The 15,185-nt window shown below is 46.5% G+C and overlaps 4 non-coding genes across 4 annotated transcripts; 2 read left to right on the forward strand and 2 right to left on the reverse strand.

Annotated features, from left to right (window-relative positions):
• Positions 1-1,557: 1,557 nt before the first annotated feature.
• On the reverse strand, positions 1,558-1,648 carry TRNAY-GUA (transfer RNA tyrosine (anticodon GUA)). The gene is given in 2 exon segments: positions 1,558-1,593; positions 1,612-1,648. It is a non-coding gene; the product is annotated as a tRNA-Tyr (tRNA).
• A 246-nt stretch (positions 1,649-1,894) lies between these two features.
• TRNAR-ACG (transfer RNA arginine (anticodon ACG)) lies at positions 1,895-1,967 on the forward strand. Its single transcript has one exon. It is a non-coding gene; the product is annotated as a tRNA-Arg (tRNA).
• Positions 1,968-3,757: 1,790 nt separating this feature from the next.
• On the forward strand, positions 3,758-3,851 carry TRNAY-GUA (transfer RNA tyrosine (anticodon GUA)). Its single transcript has 2 exons — positions 3,758-3,794; positions 3,816-3,851. It is a non-coding gene; the product is annotated as a tRNA-Tyr (tRNA).
• Positions 3,852-7,406: 3,555 nt separating this feature from the next.
• TRNAR-ACG (transfer RNA arginine (anticodon ACG)) lies at positions 7,407-7,479 on the reverse strand. The gene has a single exon. It is a non-coding gene; the product is annotated as a tRNA-Arg (tRNA).
• Positions 7,480-15,185: the final 7,706 nt, after the last annotated feature.

Below are 15,185 nucleotides of genomic sequence, written 5' to 3' on the forward strand. Positions count from 1 at the left end.
CAGAATGCTTGTAAAAGAAATCATCAGTGTGACAAAGTGATGTAACACAGTAGTTTCACTGGAATCAGTGCCCATATGGAACAATTTCCCCCAGCAAAAGGTGTGTGCAGAGGTGGGAACCATGGTGCTGCTGAGGACAGCAGCAGACATCCTGAGACATCCAGCAGCACACTCTGCATCTGTTCAAGAGCCAGCACAGAGTGCCAGAATATCTGGGCATGGTACAAGACAGGAATATTTGTCACTAGGTTGGTATCCAGCCTCCGTGACCACAAAAGCCCAAGCATTTGAAAAATGGACAAGGGGCCGCTGTTTTGGCTGTATGTATCCCAGAGATCTGTTCCTTTGTGTGCTTAGATATTATCACATACCCAGATTCACTCAAAACACCAAACAGAAGAGGCAGCATAGACAATTTAGGTGCACCACCATGTAACTAGTTATTTAGGCAGTTTGTGCACTTTTACTCTTCACAACAAGTTTGTGGGATAAGCCACAATGCTTAATACAAAAAACTTCAAACATAATTGCATGTCACTTAGTTTGATTGCCTACCTTGTATAAGAATGAATACCGATATGATTTCAGTCAAAAAGAATTATATCTCTGCCTCTTTGTAGAATAAAATCACTAAAAAGAATTGAAGAAGAACGCTAAACTGAGCGCAGTTAAAATTATTGATATTTTTCCTATGTTAGAATTTCCTGTAGAAAAGAGTGTGCTGTTATGAACCAGGGAGAAAGACCACAGATGACCATAACCCCCTTCCTTCCCTCCACAAACTGAAGTCAGCTCCCTCATCACATCTGGCTTCTCCTTTCACTTGGAGAGATGAATAGGTAGAGGGTTTTGTACAAGAGGGCTCAGTCCTTTGTGCCGGTTTCACCCATCCCAGGTTGGGAAGGCAGTAAGACAAGACAACTTGTAGGTGTGGTAGCTGACTCCTATAATAGATAGACCCAGGAATGACACACAATTTTCAGCTAAAGGAGAGAGTCAGTACATGCTAATCTTAGAATGGGTTGGGTAGGAAAGGGCCTTAAATATCATTCAGTTCCAACCCCCAGCCATGGGCAGGGATGTGTCCTGTCCAGCCTAGACTTGAACACTTCATTTGGCTGGATAAGAAAATGTGTTCATTTTGTGGCAGCATGTACAAATACAGCCTTATGCTGTAAAAACAGTGTCTAGACATTTGGAAGAGAGGAGACTTGGAAAAATGACCTTCAGAATTTCAACATCCTAATTAACTGCGATGAGACAAAGGGATCTCAGCCGGTATCCTCCTGCACTGACTTGCTTTGTGGCACATTGGAGTATGAGCACACATGTCGTTTTCCTTTGGAAATTCAGGAGTGTTGGCAGTCCTGCATTAGGCCCAGCATTCTCTGCTTCTGCAGGAACAGTCGCTCCTGAGAGTGAGACACAGCGCACAGGCTCGGTTTAGGATGCGGCTGGAACTCTTCTAGAAAAGCAACTGTATCTGCAAAAGGCTAAAGAGACAATTGCTAAAGATTGATCTTTGGATGGAAGGGGGAAAACAAAAAACTTGGCGTCTCCTTCGAGCCGGAATCGAACCAGCGACCTAAGGATTCCCGTGGGGCGTAACCGCTACAGTCCTCCGCTCTACCAGCTGAGCTATCGAAGGGACCTGCCAGTCACACTGCCGCCGCGCACCAAGACCGCAGCAGGCCCGCCCCGCGCATGCGCAACACGCAGCGTCTTCGGGCGGGCCCGATGGCCGGTCGCGGGGCAGGGCGGGAACGCCGGGAGCTCCCCCTGTCACAAGGGTGGGGCGGGCTCCGGGCTGTGAGGGGTGCCCGGAGGTGCGGGGGACGCCCGGCGCCCCTGCTCTCAACTCTACATAACGGTGGGGAAAGCACATCTCTGCGTAGGGCCAGTGGCGCAATGGATAACGCGTCTGACTACGGATCAGAAGATTGTAGGTTCGACTCCTGCCTGGCTCGCATTGTTTTTTTTCCTAGCCGTGATCGTGCGTTGAGGGGGCTATGGTTTTCCTTCTGATCTCATCATCCTGGCTTCTTAGATTTCTCTTTTCTTTTTCTATCTGATCTCATCATCCTGACTTCGTCAGGAACAGAAGTGACAGGACAAGGAGCAACAGGTACAAAATGAGGGGGGAAATTTAGATTAGAGATCAGGAAGAAATTCTCTGCTGTCAGGCTGGTGAGGCACTGCAGTAGGTTTCCCAGGGAGGCTGTGGGGCTCCCAGCTCTGGCAGTGTTCAGGATGAGGATCAGGCCTTGAGCAACGCCTGATAAAGCCTGAACAAGGCAAGTGTGTCTTGGTGAGAGGCGTCCCTGTCCCTGACAGGCAGGTAAGGACCAAATGATCTGTAAGGTCCCTTCCAACCCTTAAAATTCTGTGATTTAACCCCATTTGTCTGCCTGGTAGTGCTGTGTTTTCCAAAGCAAAACACCACTGTAGACTTAAATTTTTCAATTTTTTTTTTCAAATTACCCCAATTAACACACCATTACATTACATGGGGGAGAAACCTGGCCCTGGGAGAGGAGCAGAGCAGTGTATGCCACATTGGCCTGACATTCTGTGGTTACTGCCACAGGTGACATCAAAGAAAACAACCAGGAGGTCTCTGGAGGCAGCAAACAACCCTGCTGTGATCAAGAATGTTGTTTACATTCTAATTATCCCTTAGTCTTCAGAAGTGCAAGAAGATCCGTGTTGTGAAGTTGCATGAAAAGTGTGTGATTTTGCAACAAAACCCAAACATTTTTCATTTACATAAAGGCTATGCAGTGTATGAAGAAGAGCTTGCAAGCAGGAGAGGCAAAGAAGGCATTCCCAATGTTTAGACTGAAGAGCACACCATAGCTTCAGAGTAGCCAGTTATCAAATCACAGAATGGTTTGGGTTGCAAGGGACCTTTAAAGGTTACCTGCTTCCACAATGAGCAGGGGGACTAGCTATCTTCAGCTCAATCAGGTTGCTCAGAGCCCCAGACCTTGGATGTTTTCAGGGAGGGGACATTCGCCACCTTTCCAGGCAACCTCTTCCAGTGTTTTCATGAAACCCACTGTAAAAAAATTTTTCCTTCTATCCAGTCTGAGCCCACCCTCTTTCAGTTCAAAGCCATTACTCCTTGTGCTGTTACTACATGCCCATGGAAAAAGTCCTTTCCAGCTCTGCTGGAACCCCTTTAGGTACTGGAAGGTGGTCTGAGGTCTCCTGGGAGCCATCTCCAGGCTGAACGACCAAAATTCTCTCAGCCTGACTTCGCAGGAGAGTTGCTTCTACCCTCTGATCACTTGGTGTCCCTCCTCTGGACTCGCTCCATGTCTTTCCTGTGCTGAATCCCACAGAACTGGACAAAGCAGCGTGTGGATTCGCATGTCCCAGAAGAAGTGGTTCACAGGAATATGAATAAATAACTGTGGTATCTCATGAGTGCTGCCAACACCTGGAAGTGATGCGTGTGTGTTGCTGTGAAGGGCCCTGCTTTTGCTTCTCGACGCACGGCTGTGCAAAAAACCACACGGCCCAGGCAGAGTCCAACCTCCACTCTCCACATTCGTAGTTAGAAGTGGAGAGTTCGTGGCGCCATTACGCCATTAGCTGACCCCTACACCCAGCTCCGGCCGCGGCCCAGTGACCGAACCCGCTTCCCGCTTCTCGCCCCCGTGAGGGCCGAGGCTGCCGGGAGCATGCGCAGAACTGTGCGCGGGGCGGGGCTGGGCGGTGCCTTGTGCGGCCGCTGGGGGGCTGGGGTCGTGTCCCTTCGATAGCTCAGCTGGTAGAGCGGAGGACTGTAGAGGCCGTCCCCCCCCACAGGAATCCTTAGGTCGCTGGTTCGATTCCGGCTCGAAGGAGACAGTAAGTTTTCTTTTCTGAGACCGGAGCACGGCTTCACTCCCGCTCAGGAAGGCGCTCCTAGAGCCGTTTACAAACACGTGTGATTCAAGCAATTCACCTTTTTTTATTCTCTCCTGAGGGGAAGCAAAAAAGAGAAAACACTACAAAGAAATAGCAGCCCTACAGTAAATACTGATATACGTCTTGCAGCGATGCTTTTGGAAGTGCTTTGTTGTTTTCCATAAAAATATTATTATTATTATGTTTGCTAAAACTATTATTAATTATTATTTAATGAGATTTAATAAATAATATATTATCATAACCACAGAATTGTTAGGATTGGACCTCTGGAGACCCCCCCCTGCTGAGGTAGAGTCACCTAGAGCAGTTTACACAGGAATGCATCCACAGGAATGTCTCCAGAGAAGGAGAGTCCATTACCTCCCTCAATAGCCTGTTCCAGTGCTCTGCCACCCTCAGTGTAAGGAAGTTCTCCCTCATGTTGAGCTGGAATTTCTCTTTACGGAGCTGGAATTTTAGTTTATGGACATTGCTCCTTGTCCCATCACTGGGCACTGCTGAAAAGAGTCTGGCTGAAAAGAGTCATGGCACCCACCTCTGAGATACTTATATGAATGACTTAATGAGATTCCATCTCAGTTTAATAATATCTATTTAGGATGCTTGTATATGAAGCCAAAAATAATTAATAAAATAACTTAGTTCAGTCTTAGCTAGTTTTGTTAGGTCTTCTTTCCCCTGGTGATCCTTTGTGTTCCACTCTGGACAGTCTCTCCTCATGTTGCATGTTGCTTTATGTGATGCCAAACAATCTGTCCTGATTGGGCTTTCTGTGGTGCCAGATAATCCTTACAAAGCAGGGCTGTGAGCACCCCAGCTGATAGGAGTGGGTGAAAGTCCTCCACTGTCTCTTGACTTAGGGTGACAGATGTGATGTTTGGTCCTTTGGATGTGCCAAAAAGGGTGACATGGGATGTTCCAGCAGAATGGGGAGCAGAGGGAGAGGAGTCATAGAGGTCCTTACACAGAAGGGGTTTAATGCAGACAGACATGGGCTTGCTTTGGACATAGTTAATAAGAAAGCCAGCACTCATACTCTGCTTTTTTCTCTCCTGTGTTCTATTGTTCCTTTTTCCTTCAAGTCTTCTTTTCCATTGCAGGTGCTATGTGGGGTGCAGAAAAACATGCTTGGCAGCAGCTCCTGGCTTGGAGAGAGTAAACGTGTCTGAAAGTGTCCAAATCTGTCTGCATAGCAGGGGGAGAATGGAAGTGAAGTTTTCTCCTTCAACAGAAGCCTGGGTGAGTCTTCTCTCTGAGTGGGAGTGTTTCTCTGGGGTAGATTTCAGATATGAGAGCAAGGAGGACCCACTCTCTGTGGGAATATAGTACCAACAAGATTATCAGCAGGGAAACAGATTTGTGAAGTTCAGGAAGAGTCAGACCTGCACGCTGCTTCTCTTTGTGCTTTACATCCCTGGCCCCAGATACCCCTTCATTAATTAGTGTGCTTTTGTGCATGCGTGCGGACATGCACACAGACACCAACAACAACCTTTTCTTCCCTTCTTCTCCAGCATGGTGCAGTGTATCCCTCTCAGGAGCTGTCCCATGAGGAAACCAGGCATGAAAACTTGCCTTTTAGGGAGCAGAGGCATCTCAGTGAGCACAAATTGAGGAAACATGTCTATTTCCTTAGCTGTCGGTTATCCCCACAACTTCATACTCACTAGCAGTCAAATCTGAATCCACAGTCCAAAAGCACATCCCTGTGCCGTTCCCTGGTGTGGGACAGACTCTGTTTAGGGCCAGAGATTTATTTTCTTCCCAAGATTCACCCCTTCCTGTATATACGTCTCTAAACTCCTTTGTTCCTTTTCACTGATTCAGTGGCAACTCTTTTCACTTCTAAAGGATCGCTTCCAAAATAAAAGCACACACATACTTTCTTCAAGAAAAGGGATCATCTCCTTTCTCCCTCTGTCTCCACCTCTAAGATATTTTTTTCTCTCCCACCCACTCAGAAAGTATTGACATGCATTTCTGTGTAAGAGTGTAATACTCCTGAGGGATAATGAAAGCCAGGAAAGAAAAAGAACAAAACCAAAAACCCTCACAAAATGTCCTGGTCTCAGAACTTCCTTTATGCAAAGCACCTATTCTGTCTCTTAAGCTACAGCCTGTTACATTCATGAGACTGTTTGGCTCAGCTTCCCATTCTTCTAGGACACGCTCATGGATCTAAAGGTACTAAATGCTTTTCACTACAGTAGCAAACTATTCAGTGCTTGCTTAATAGTGTAACTTGTGAAATACTTATTTAGGTGCAAGTTAATACTGACAGTCACCTGCAAGTGTATAAATATTTTTGTATCTGGTCTCCAGCAAGGGCCAATAATGAGCTCTGTGTATACAGTCTATTCAATCATTTCTATCACTTAATAATGGAAGATGCCAAAGATTATAAGAACCCCAATCATACAACATTTCACTCTGATACACTGGGTTGGTTACCAGAGTAGGGCACTTCCGGCAATCAAGGGATGAGGGGATTTTAAATAGCCTGATGGGTACAGGGGGGACACCTGCTGCTACAGAAAGGAAATTTTCAGGACCTGTCTTGTAGGAAAAGGTTTGTTTGTATTTCAAACAAAAGTTGTCACTTTTACTGGAGAAAGGGAAAACATAATAAATCTCATAGGAGTATGAGGGTAAAAAGTTTCAGTCTGCCTGAAGGACTTCAAAGGAGAGTTGGTGAAAATGTTCCTCTGTAACAAGGTGCTTGCTGATGGATGCAGTTTGAGATATGTGGCACACTCATAGAGAAGATGTTCTGCTGATTGCAAAGGTAGGAAACCACTGGAAATAAGAGAGCACTTTCCTGATTTTGTTAGTACTTGAAACTTTATTATTCCTTTATTGAGGAGCTCTTTGTCAGTGTATGTATTTTGAATATTGTAAACACATACTTCTTTTTGTACCCTAAGTACAAGAACACTTCCTTAGGTAGTCTTCGCCTGATCTAAGTGGGATTTCAGGGTTACCCAGCTATCAGCAGCTCTCTCAGCTCACATCCTGGGCACTTAGACATTATTTTTATCTCCTTGGCGCATTCCTCTGCCCCGTTTCAGCAGGAGGAATGAGCATGGATAAATGGATAAATGAGCATCTGCCAGGGTCAGCCAGGCTGGAGTGTGACAGTGGAAAACTGGAAGATGCTGGGAATAGATGTAAATATTGAAAGTTCCCATTGGGGTTGGGAAAGTTCCATGTAATAAATTATCTTTTCAAAAATAAGTCTGTTTGGTGGTGGAGTTGACCCAATCAAAAATTCCCAAGTAGAATGAGCAGGATGTCTGGGTATCAAAGTAAATGAACACAAAATCACCTCTCCAGCTTTTGAACTGCTTGGTTGTTGAGATTGTTTTGGTTTGTTTTTAATTACTCAAGTTTTGCCGTTTTCCCTCCACTTATGCACAGAGGTGATTGTGTGGGAAGCTAGGGTAAGACTGGGGTTAGGAAGGCGACAAAGAATGTAAAACTGAAAATAACGAGCCAGGTAGGAGTCGAACCTACAATCTTCTGATCCGTAGTCAGACGCGTTATCCATTGCGCCACTGGCCCCCAGCTGTTCTTGATTGTGCATGAGGGTGGTGCTATAATCTCCCAAAGGGACACGGGGTCGCCCTTTCTGATGCCCAGCACCATCAAAATGCAGAGGTTGCACAGTGGAAATCCTAATAGCCGTGTCCAAGCTCCGTACCTGATATTGATTCACTGTGAGGAGAAACTTTGAAAGTGCAAGCTGAGAATAAGTCCCATTGCGTCACCTGCTGCAATATCTATGCTCAAAGGAAAGCAGGAAAAACATCATAATGTCATCCAATTCCCAAATTCTGGCACATGTGTCATGCCCTTGTTGTCTGCCTGCCCCCAGCAGCCATTTGGGCCAGCAGAGCCTGCCTGTTCCCCTGGTGTCTGGAGGAGGAATCCCAGCTGGTGGGAGGAGCAGGAATCTGCTGTCTCCATAGCTCTGGAGCAGACCAGCCTTCACTCCACCCGTGGTCCTGCCTCCGGGAAGGACCCCAGGTCAGACAGACAGAGCCTAGAGGGCTAGGACTGACACAGAGCTGATCTGCCCCGAGGGATAAGGGCATCTCTGAAGGCAGCCAGCACCAGCACCCCATCTTCCAGGCAGCCCTCACGCCACTGTCACACCAGTACCTCTCCTGTTACAACACACCTGACTCACGTCCACACGTTGGTTCCTGCCCTGTACTCTTGGTCTCTACCCCATAAATTTTTCCTGCAGCTCAGATGCCAGAGGTGATGCTCTTTGAACTGTCTGAACAGGCTTTGCCTCTGAATTCCTACAGAGCATCACATTGGTGCTTCACAGAGGTGGCTGTGTGGTCTTGGTCACTTGATATGCTCCACAAAGGCCACGAGGTCACAGAACTTGTTTTCCAGCTTTTACTCATCAATCACATGCAAAATAGATTTTGCTTTTCCAAGAAGAGATGGCGATTTATGACATTTTGGATTCAGCTTCAGGGCCTCTGGTTGACACTTGCTGCCTGCTTTTCTGAGCCCTTTGCTTACCTTGTGGCAGTCAAATGTGTTGATCCACTACTGATAATAACTTGATGTCAGTGAGCTGCCAGCTTCTTTCCCATGGTAGCCTTTGTTTGATGTTTGAGTTCTGGCATGACAGTTGTCCATTCAGGCTTTTATGAACAGGTTTGTACCAGAGAGAGCCAGGATACTGGAAAAAAAGCTCTGCATATTCAGCCTTAGTTTTATTAGGCCAATGAAAACCAAACCAAAACAGTTAACCAGTGTTGTACGTTAGGGAGCTTGGGAAAGAGCATGAATGGCATTTTTTCCCATTCCTTAGAAGCAGGATGGGATTCATGCAACCTGCTGCCACAGAAAATGCTGGGAGCTGTTGGAGTCAGATGTTAATTACCACAACCCTATTTGAACATGCACTGCTACTGTATTCCTGGCAGCAGTGATTTTGCCTGACTACTGTGATAAGTGATGGCTTTTGGCTTAACTTGCTTGTGAGTGCTCCTTCAAGTAATGGATTATCTTCTGGGGTACTGAAGGTATTAATTATGTTCTGGATAACAATAAGGAAGTTGAGGATGAAGTTTTAAAGGAGGATGAGCCAGTCTGGCAGCTCTTTAGTCCAAAGTAAAGAGGTCCCACTTCTGCTCCCCTGTTCTCCACTGCTCTGAAGTATAGAGCTTGCTTTGATCTAGCTATAGTTGTGTGTGGGCACTCCAGGCACCTGAATCACCATGACAATCCAACAAAGTGGGTAATTTTCCAATGGTCAGTGAAGTGAATCAGCTCAGATGGGGCTAATGAGGGGACCATACCTTGTGTGAGAAGCCCAGACTGCTCTATCCTGCTGGCCAGGGCAGCTCAGCCTCTTGCAGAAGCTTGCCAAACTGCAGCCTGGAGGAGGAGGGTTGTGCTGAGCTAATGAAGAAAAGAGCATGGAGTGGGAGCAAGGAGTGAAGTGGGGAGTGTATTCAGTAGATGAGAGGTAGAGCCACTGTCTATGTCCACAGACAGCTCACTTCAGACCTGTTATTCAGTCCAATCTCTCTTCATTTTTGTCCTTTCTCACTTTACTTTGGGAGGTGCAAGTAAGGTGGGTAGTGAAGATGAGGTCAAATTCTTCCAGACTGCCTCAGGCTAGTGCAGGCTAGTGCTAGGGTGATAAACTGGAAGGAGCATATCCTTCATAAGCAAAGACTTGCAAATAGTTTCTCTCTTGCAAATGTGTTTTATTTTCCCCTGAATTAACCAGGAAAACCACCAAGTGAATGAATGGGGGTGAGTGTGTACAAATGGATGGTGGGTGTATAACAACAGGAAGGGTGTAATTGCAAACAAGAGTTTGCAGGGGTGGAGGTGTTGCCTTTTTCTACTTGGGCATCTTGGACTCACACCTATTCCTGCAGTTGGCAGCCAGAGAGATGATCCACTGCACACCCAGGCCAGGCAGGATAGAGGGCTTCCATGAGCTGAGAGATCCCAGGGATGCTACCCCTCCTGCAGTGATGGGATGGAGAATGATGTTAGAGAAGGGTAGTCTCATGGATTTCCATGTCGTTCCAACAGAATTTCTCTGAGCAAACAAGGCTGCTCCATTTTGCCTAATGCAGCATGTCCTGCATTCCAAAACAGCTGCAATTGGTGTCTGGCAATTCTGAAAGCAGGACCCAGTGAGATGGGCCCTGCTTGAGCCATAGAGAGGGCTGCAGCCGAAACGAATGGTTTGAGACAAAGCCTTGGTCATAAAAAACACTCCAAATGCCTAAAGAAAGCTGGAGCCAGAGCTGGGAAATCAGGCTGGTGGACCAATAAGGGAGTGAATACATGTAAGAGCTAGAAATGAGAAGGGGCAATACATTTCTAAAATGCTTCCGTACTTCTCCTTGCCTGACTCTTGTCCAGGGGAGAGCACGGGGGCTGCAGCTGAAGGAAGGGACATTGCTGTGGATGTTTGCACACAATGCTGTGGATATCTGCTTCACAATGCTCTGGATATCATGGAGAACAAGCTGGCAACTCAGAGTGCTGGTAAGGTGCCCCAAGGTCTACGTGGAGTTTTACCACATCCTTTGGCAAGGAACAAGTCATTAATCTCCAATTACACTGAAATCATACTTAATGCAAGACAGGTTAAGACAAAAAGAAAATAAAAACATGTACTCAGTTGCCAAGAGAGATAAACTTATAAAAGAGGTAGGTGGGGAAATGAGAGAAAACCAGGCTCCATTTACTGGCTTTGAAGATTAAATCAGCGTGGCTATTCCCTCATATCCAGGCATTTTGCTGCAGGCCCTCCTGACACAGTAAGGAGCAGACAACCTACTTTCCTTCACACCTCACACCTCAGGCTGTGTTGACCAAGAAACTTTTCCTTGTGGGGGAACAAAGCACTTCTCACATTCTAAAAATTTTTGTGCTAAAACCCCAAATTCTTCTAGTCCTGAGAATTTCACTAATTTGGTATAGAATTCTTCCTACTTCTTCCCTATTCAAGAGTCAGGATAGTCTTTCTTCTTGGCAAAAACAAGAATGATTTCATTCCTTTAGCATTACCTGGCCAGCTAACAATACCTTGGCTCCAATGCTAAGCCTGAGTGCTGTCATGGGAAAAGCACTGGCTTGATATCTCAATGCCACTATTTTCTTTTTCTCTCTTTTTTTTTTTTTTTTCTTCTGGAATAATGTAAACATGTCTTCTCTGCCCTGCCTGCTGTCATTATTCTGGTGGGCAAAACCAGAATACAGCAAAGTGTGTGAGCCTAGTGAGCCTTGGTTTGGAGGGGATGTGTTGCTTCAAGCTAGTGCTGGGAACAGAAGCAAGGGGAGCAGTCCTTGCCTGCTCAAGCAGAGGCTGCTCCCTGGTTGATGGGACTTGTCTTTTCAGGGACAGGGTCAGACAGTTCACCCCTTCATGGGAGAGGGTAAAGGAGATGAAGGTTGATGTGGCAAGGATGAGAAACAGGATGCTGTGGTGCTACAAAGTAGCAGAGGAGGTGGAGGCATTGTGCTGGGCATGAGAAATCACCTTTAAAGGACCTGTTCAATGCAGACAAGAGCCTAGGACTTACAGCTGTGCATGCACACAGTCTCCTTCCTTATCCTCTTGTGTCTTTTTCCCTTTGCATCTTCCACTTCCCTCAAACATTCTCTTGCCAGTCTTACAAAGTGGCCTCACACAGAGACCTTGCAGAGATACCCATTAGCCAGCTGGCAGCACAGTTTGCTCCCTAAACTGGAAAGAAAAGGTTCAACACTTTTCTGCCCTCCTGCATGGCTCCTACAGCATTTGGGGTGGAGGGAGGAGTGGGGACAACACCAGGCTTGGGTCAGAGGCTCTTTCTGCCTCCCACATGCTGAACATGCTCCCCTAAGAAAGCTGTAAAGTGAGGGAAGGGCTAAAATTGAGAACACCAAGATGAAGAAAAGTGGAGTTTCCTGCTCTCCCCATTGGCTCCTTGAGAAGCTCTGTTTTTCAATTTCCATCTCCATGTACCTTGTGAGGTCAGGTATAAAAAACATTTCACATGGAAACATGTAAAAAAGTCACCAGAGAAAGGATGAGAGAGTTGGCACCTTTTTCCTGCCTGACAGGATGACACCTGGCTTGTTAAAGAGAAATACTTCCCTGAAAGGGAACAATGCATGGCTTCAGTTCTGGGAATAAGCATCTTGTCTGGACACATTCAGGTGCCCAAGGGACTAGTTGTGAGACCTGACATACCAGGAGTACCCCACTGAATGCAACCTGAGATGGTACATGCAGAGAAGGCTTCTAAGGAAGCATCGCCTCTTCTCAGGAATATCACCTGCACACCTGATGATGGGTGAGAGGTCTTGCCAATTAAGATCAACAAGGATAAGAGCCTGTATAGTTTTTTAAGTATTCCATGAATATAATCTATTTTGGATGGATATTAATGGTTTTGTCAGGGGTGAATTGTTTTATTTCCATTCTTAATTAATCTCTTCTGGATTAAGTGGGATTTCAGTGTTACTGATTGCCTGCTGACATTGCTAGCTGAAGGGGACAGTGAACTGTTACTCTGTGACCCCCTAGCACATGTCAGGCTCCTTGCCATGTTCTCTGGAATGCTGAAGGTTAGCAACAGCCATGCCTGCCCCATTTTGGCTGCAGAAATGAGGTCCCTGGCGAATATCTCTGATGAAGGTCAGGGATGGCAGAGGCATCCTCGGCTGGCAAAGGCAGCTGTGGACACTGGAGTGGAATGGGACAAAGGCTCTGAGTATGACTCCTGAGGTTCCTCAATGTGTCAGGGATACAACAAGAAGTTCAGTGATGAGTAGAAATCTTCTTACCCTGCCAAGATCCCCTCTCCTCTGAGCTGTAATTAGAGCTAGTGACTTAAGGCTTCCTCTGAAAACAGTGCAGCCCTCTACCCTGGGAGCTGAGCTATCAAAAGATGAGAGATGCAGTCCAGAGAGAAACTCCCAGCAGGATCTCACAGCAGCCCCAGTCCCAGCAGCATGATGGCAAGTAGCAGCTGTATCACTGTGGGATATGGGGAACCAAGGCCCAAAAGGCGCCTTGAATACAAATTTTGTGCACAAAACAATGCTGCTGCAAAGCTGTCAGCTTGTTGTGAAGTGCTTCATAGCACTGATTAGGGATGGAAATAGCACCAAGGCCATACTACATGGGTAACTGGAAGAGATGTGATTTGTAGTCTACTCTTACATAAATCTATTATCATCACTCTCATGTTTGCATTACAGGCTTTGGAATTATCAGAAGCATCAGAACAAGGCCAGGTACTGCTCCAGCTTGTCACCTCTTACCTGAGGATTATCTGAAGTAAGATTTTCTGCACATCTACAACAGGATAGAGATGAAGGGAGCTGACCCCACAGCATTATAAAAAAAGCAACACAAGTGACATGAGGAAGCAAAACTTGCAATAAGCAGATCCATCAGAGGCTCTGTCTTTACACTACCTCTCCTTGTTTGCAGGCTCCATTAGCAGTGCAGCTCTAAATGCTGTGACAGTGGAAATGCACAGCAGCTCTGGCACTCATCCTGTGCTCTGCTTTGCCACCACATCCCAGCCCTCCCTGTGTCCTGCATATGCTTGTTCTCTCCCCCACTTGTCTTTTCCTGATCCAAAGGGTGCAGTGACAGGGAATGTGGGGTGGGCCCTGTTTTCCCAGCTTCGCGACCACAGTGGTGGGACAAAGGAGCACGTTCAGCTCCCAGCAGCACACCTTCCCTTACATTCAGTGCTGGGGCAGCCTCCCCCTGTGCTGATGGCTGGGGTCACAGCAGGGTCACCCTCCAGGCTGATGACAAGCTCTGTTGGCTGCATCAGTGGGGGAATTTCGGAAGGAGAGGAAGACAGCCAGCCCCAGCTCTTTGTCTTCCACCCAGATCATCGTATCAGACAATTATGGTGCTGTCTGTTGCCATGAACTATTAGTTCATATTGCCCAATCCTGACTGCAGAGGGTAGAACTGTGCAGTGAGAGATGTGCATCCTCAGTCAGCAGGCAAAACACAAATCTTACTGCAAAGCTGCCACCTCTGTCAAGGCCTTTTAGAAGACACACAAAATCTGAGTTATGCTATGGTGAAAGGACTTGCTATGCACCCTTTCTTCCCTTGCATTCCCTAAACTTTGCCAGAATCAGAAGGGAACAGCCTGGTGTGGGGAGAGGGTGATGCAATGCCACGTGTGTGCACATGGGCCGGCGTGCTTGAGATGCTTTCTGAAGTGATAATTCAAAAGGACATTAATGCAATAAACTGCTGCTTGGTACAATGAACACAATGTCACAGTGGATGGCATTTCTGATCATAGCTAAAAGTGCCTGGCTTGAAGGCTTTTCCTGTTGTTTTCCTTGCAAATGCCTGCATCTCTCTCTCAACTGCTGTGCTCCCCTATGCTCACAAAAATCTCATTTAAAGGAGTGGGTGGAAGAACTTGACTGGAAAATGGCCAAAAGGAAAACTTTCTCTTCTTATCTGACTTTCAAAAGGGAAAAAAAGGCATTGGTTCTCAGGAATGAAGAGTCATGCTGGTTTTGCTATATGCCTTGAAAACATTTGCAGGGCATATAGCAAAAGGAAATAAAAGGAAAACAAAAGAATTTTAGAAAACCCCAAATATGCTAAGAACATTTGTTACCTCTGACACCAGCCACCTGATAAACAGACACTTTCCTGGTTCTGGTAGCAACTTGCTGTGTGAAAACTTTTCTGCCCCCACACACAATATTTTTCTTTAGCTGTAATATGGAAATATTTGACCCTTTATCTTCAAGCACTGAATCTTTATTCTGTCCTGAAAGAATGACCCTCAAGATGGGGTTGGATGAGAACATAACCTAGACCATCCTGGGGAGCTGGGACGGAGTCTCAGCAGGTCTCTGATGTGGTATAAAGTTTGTGCTGAGTACAAACTTAAAATCAGTCTCTCCTTTGAACTATGGACCTGAGCATTGTCCTGGAAAAAAAATATCTGCAGTCTTCTTCTCTTCCAGCTGAGCAATGGAGAGCATACTGAAATAGCATCAAGAGTGGCTGATGTCAAGCAGACCAAGGCTAGGGAGAAACCTGACACTGGGACAGGGCTGTATCCCTGTGAAGTGATAAGCTGGTGCCAGCTGGGAAGCCTGAGCTGGATCTGTGCCGTGAAACACAAATCCCTCTTACTGAACATCACTCTCCTTTCCTACTGACAGAGCTGGGGCTGCAGCAGTGGGGTTTGGAGTGCTGTGGCCTGTGAAGTCCAGAGCAGAACACA

Source organism: Ammospiza nelsoni, chromosome 1 (assembly GCF_027579445.1).
Source record: "Ammospiza nelsoni isolate bAmmNel1 chromosome 1, bAmmNel1.pri, whole genome shotgun sequence".
Taxonomy (NCBI): Eukaryota; Metazoa; Chordata; class Aves; order Passeriformes; family Passerellidae; genus Ammospiza; species Ammospiza nelsoni.